This window comes from Primulina huaijiensis, chromosome 3, assembly GCF_012295235.1.
Source record: "Primulina huaijiensis isolate GDHJ02 chromosome 3, ASM1229523v2, whole genome shotgun sequence".
NCBI lineage: Eukaryota > Viridiplantae > Streptophyta > Magnoliopsida > Lamiales > Gesneriaceae > Primulina > Primulina huaijiensis.
The window spans coordinates 17,693,520-17,698,988 of record NC_133308.1 but is presented as its reverse complement, the minus strand read 5'-3'; positions in this window follow the sequence as shown (position 1 = coordinate 17,698,988).

Below are 5,469 nucleotides of genomic sequence, written 5' to 3'. Positions count from 1 at the left end.
AATAATGTATTTGAAAATTGTGATTTTCATAAACATTATTATGGACTAAATTAAATTAATTCAAGTGTTGAATTAATTAAACACTAGTGGACCTAGTAGAGTCCAAATAATTAAATTAATTCAAGTGTTGGATTAATTAAATCATATTGAGTCTTGTAGAGCTCAATTAAAATAATTATTTAACTAGTGGGACTTGGGTAAATTCAAGTAATGTTTAATTAGTCTCAAATATGTTTGAGATAATTAAATTTAGTCCATGGTTTTTAATTTGATTAAAAACCATATAATATACATGCATGGGAGGTGAAAGGTTGGGAGACTACTTTTTGTGTTTTCAAGGCATGGCATGCAACTTTTGCTTTCAACTTTTTGCTTTCAACTTTTTGCATGTCCAAGACAAGTCTCTCTCCCCCCCATTTTACAACCACCTTGGCCGAAATCCTCCACACACTTCTCTCCAAGTTTTTCTCTCATTTTTCTTCTTCAAGTGTTGAGGTAGAAATATTCTTCTCATTGAAAAATCTTCTTGTTTTTCTAGTGCAAAACAAGAAGGGATTTACCTAGCAAGTGGTGGGACTAATTTTTGAAGGAGGAGGAAGCTTGTAGATCTTCATCCACTCAAGAGCCAAGTTGTTTACAACTTGGTTCGTGCCATTCATCAACCTCAAGAGGTTGATAGGTATAATCTCTCAAACGCCCTATGTATGTCTTGTATGGTGTTTAAATGTATTTGTTGCACAAGGAACATGGTTGCCGAAAATTTTATGCTAAAATCCAAAATTTTGTGCTTCCGTTGCGTTTCCGGTCACCGTAACCGATCCCCTTTCAAGTGGTATCAGAGTTAAGGTTACGTTTTTGTGTAGCATTTACAAGATATTATATTGAGATTGATTTCTAACCGCTTGAGATGAAATTTTGCAACAAAATTCAAGGTTTGATGGAGCATATTTCGGGCAGCATGTTGCTGCCTGTTTCGGGCAGCCCGGGAAGCCCGAGGGGCTGCCCATTTCGGGCAGCTAGGGCAGCCCGAGGGGCTGCCCGAACAGCCCCTATTTTTAAAATAACAAAAAAAATTTTGGTTGCCGGAATCCGGCGACGGCGATGACGGCTAGGGTATCCAAAAGTGTTTTGGAATATCGAAGTGTCATGGGCCTTGAGTTGTTGGGCCATTGGATGGCTAACAATTTTGTGAAATTTTAAATGGGCCGAAAATGTTTTGTTGGAAAATAAGTTTTTGGGCCCTTAAGTTTAAAATTACAAAAGTTGCAAATATTTTCTCATGAAATAAATAATTTAAGTTGGACTTTAATTATTTATAGTAAATTGTGATTTACAAGAAATTCGGTTATAAATAAATTAATTAGAAAGTAGACAAAGGTGTTTGTATACTTTGTTAATTTAATTTATAATCGTGGCGGTTAGTGATTGGATCAAGATATATGATATTGGATCAATTAATTATTGTGATAATTAATTGATGGTGTATGATATGTGATATTATGCATGAAGGATGATCAAAAGCCCAAGCCCAATTTGCTAGGTGTATGCTAGGATATTTTGTGTTGAATGATTGTAATAATTATCAAATTTATAAAGTGGGCTTGGTTTATGGCCCGTTCCCACCCCATGAGATGTATCCCTATTTGCCATGGATATTTATTTGTAAATATTAGTATAGTGGATGATCAAGATTGGAAGATGGTGGCCATGATGATTATGAAGATCGAAGACATGTAAATATTGGAAGCTAATGTAATAGTTGCATTTGCATCCCGTGCATTTCCCTAGGATTGGACCTAGGCCCGTGTTTAGCTCACACGGGCCATTAGTGTTGGGGCGATTGATCATCCTTATTTTGTTTACTGTTTATAATATATGCATGATATGTTATAAATAATGAGTATGTGCGTTATTATTATGATAATAACAAAGTTGCATGAATCCGGCAAACATACGATCAAACATGGCGAGCTTTTAAATAAAATTAATGATGAGACCTTTCAAAATTAAAAACCCTCATTTTGAATAAGATTCAAAATTAATATCAAGCCCGAAAAGGGGAATTATAAATTTGTTTATAATTTCCATGTCTTCCATCGACAATGGGTGCATGATGAACGCTACCCGTGCTCGGGGCTCGGCTCATATTATTGGGGGGGCCTTGGGTGCCGGAAAGCTGTGACATCCATTGACATGGTGATGTGAACTACGTGGAACTCCCATGATTTCGGCTCATATTATTGAGGGAACTCATGGCGACCGTCCATTAAGGTTCAATATCGATGGGTTAGGCTTGACACGTGAAGATGAACGACGTCATATTATTGGGTCCTAATCAAACGTGAGACAAAAGTTTACGTAGAGGGTTGCATGGAGATGCAATTGGAAACTACCTTTTAGGAATTGTGATTGGCTGATATTATTCGGGATCATAATTCGCTAGTTGGACCTTACGTACCTACTGAGGAAAGGAGTTTCCCGTTTTCACTAGAGGGTAGTGAAAGATGTCAAAACAGTGGGAGCGAATATTTATAAAGTAAAAGTCCATACTTTATATCTTACTAAATATTTTGAAATAGTCATCAACATTTATCTGTTTTCACTTTTCAGTACAAATTGACAATGTCTTCGATTCGCAATCCGATATCTGCAATACTCGACAAACACATGTTAACCGGACCTAATTACCTCACTTGGCTAAGAAACCTAAAAATCGTCTTGAATTCGGAAAGGATAGCATATACACTTACTGAGTCGCCCCCTGTTGAGGCTCCGACTGACTGCACTCCTGAGGAATTGCAGACTTACAAGGAATGGTGTGACCATGACTTGAAAGCCAGGTGTTATATGCTGACTTCTATGAATGATGAGCTACAGAGGCGTTTTGAGGATGCAAAGAGTGCTGCTGACATTCATTTGCATCTCAAGGAGCTCTTTGGAGAGCAAACACGGCCTCTTCGGCATGCTACCGTCAAGGAGCTAATCACTTTACGCATGCGAGATGGGGCCTCGGTCCATGAGCATGGCCTAAAAGTGATTGGGCTCGTGGACAAGCTCGTTGGCATGGATTTGATGTTGCCTTTGGAGTTGACCACTGACGTGTTACTCTTGTCACTGCCTAGCTCGTTTGATCCTTTTGTGGTGAATTTCAATATGAACAAGATGGAGCCGACCCTTGAGGAGTTGGTGAACATGCTTGTGACCTTTGAGTCCACCATCAAGAATGAGAAGCTGGTTCTTTATGTGGGTTCTTCATCTGGTACGAAGATTGATCCACATGGGAAGGGAAAGAAGCGTTCTTTCCAACGTCCCAAGAAGAACGTGCCCTTGATGAGGCAATCTCCGAATCCCGTTGTGGCAGCCACACCAGTTAAGGCTGACAAGACTGCTGATGAATGTCATCACTGCAAGAAGCCTGGACATTGGAGGCGTAACTGCTGGGAATATCTTGCCCAGAAGGGTTCTGGAAATGGTATGTTCTTTATCGAAGTAAACATTTCAATTAACTCTACTTCTTGGGTATTAGATACCGGCTGTGGCTCACATCTCTGTAATGAGTTGCAGGTGATGGGAAGAAGTAGGAGGCTCAAGGAAGGTGAGACCTTCTTGAGAATGGGCAATGGAGCAAGAGTTGCTGCCAAGACCTTAAGAGATGTTTACTTATTGTTGAACAATGATTTTAAGTTATTTTTAAGAGATGTTTTGTTTGTACCTGATTTGGTAAGAAAACATTGTTTCCATTTCTATGTTGATAAAGATGGATATTCTTGTTTATTTGGCAAAGGTGTTTGCAATATTTACAAGAATGAATGTTTGATTGGTACTGGTGAACTTGAAGACGATCTCTATAACTTAAAATTGAAAGATATTCCACTAAATGTCCATTTAAAGGCAGACACCATATGAGATATGGATGGGTAAGTCTCCCAAATATTCTTGTCTTAGAATATGGGGGCCCTGCTTATGTGAAGCAGGTAGTGGGAGATAAAATTGGATTGTTGATCCATTTTATGTAACTTTGTGGGATATCCAAGGAATTAAGTTGGATATTGTTTCTATCATCCCCAAGAAACAAAGGTGTTTGTTTCTAAGAATGCAACCTTTTTGGAAAAGGAATTTCTATTGGATAGAAAAGGGGAGATGATAGAACTCGAAGAGGTTCGAGAGACACCCACAATTGTAGAACCCACACCCGAAGAGCCAAGAGAGGAGATACAAGCTCCTAGAAGATACGAGAGAGTCTCGAGACCACCTATGAGGTATGGTCTGCTTCTTGAAGAGGGCCATGATGAGCCTATTCATGGATGTGATCCAAGGACCTTCAAGGAAGCGTTATCTGATGCCGATTCATCCAAGTGGCTTGAAGCAATGGAATCTGAGATGAATTCCATGCATTCGAACCAAGTGTGGGATCTTATGGATCCACCTGAGGGAACGGTTCCCATAGGGACTTGGGGCGGATGGGAAGGTATTGACCTTCAAGGAGCGATTGGTGGCAAAAGGATATACTCAAAGACAAGGAGTTGACTTTGAGGAAACCTTTTCTCCAATTGCAATGTTCAAGTCTATAAGGATATTGCTAGCCATGGCTGCATGGTATGACCATGAGATATGGCAGATGGATGTCAAGACAGTCTTTCTTAATAGGGATTTTAAGAAAGTGATTTACATGTCTCAACCTGAAAGATTTACATCTATCGGAAGTGAGCATATGGTATGCAAACTTCAGAGATCTATTTATGGTCTAAAGCAGGCATCTAGGAGTTGGAACCTCATATTCGATAATACAATCAAAGAGTTTGGTTTTACTAAGAATCCTGAGGAACCCTGTGTGTATAAGAAGGTCAGTGGGAGTGTGGTGACATTCCTTGTGCTTTATGTTGATGACATTCTACTCATTGGGAATGATGTAGGAATGTTGCAATCAACTAAGATATGGTTAGCGAGTAAGTTCTCGATGCAGGACTTGGGTGAAGCATCTTTTGTATTGGGAATACAGATCTATAGAGATAGTTCAAGAAGATTGCTTGGTCTCACCCAGTCCACATACATGATACCATCGTGAAGCGGTTCTCGATGGATGAGTCCTAGAGAGGACATCTACCAATGTGTCATGGCGTGTCCCTATCCATGTCTATGTCTCCCAAGACTGATGCAGAGATAGCGGCGATGACGAGCATTCCTTATGCATCTGCGATTGGTAGCATCATGTATGGGATGATATCTACACGTCCTGACGTGGTTTTAGCACTAAGTGTAGTGTATAGATATCAATCGAACCCTGGTCTTCCACACTTGAAAACTGTGAAAGACATCCTCAAGTAATTGAGAAGGACCAGTAAGTTGTTATTGGTCTATGGGGTGGAGAACTGAAATTGGAAGGCTATACCGACTCTAGCTTCCAAAGCGATATCGATGACTCAAAGTCAACCTCTAGGTTCGTATTCATGCTCATTGGTGCTGCTGTCT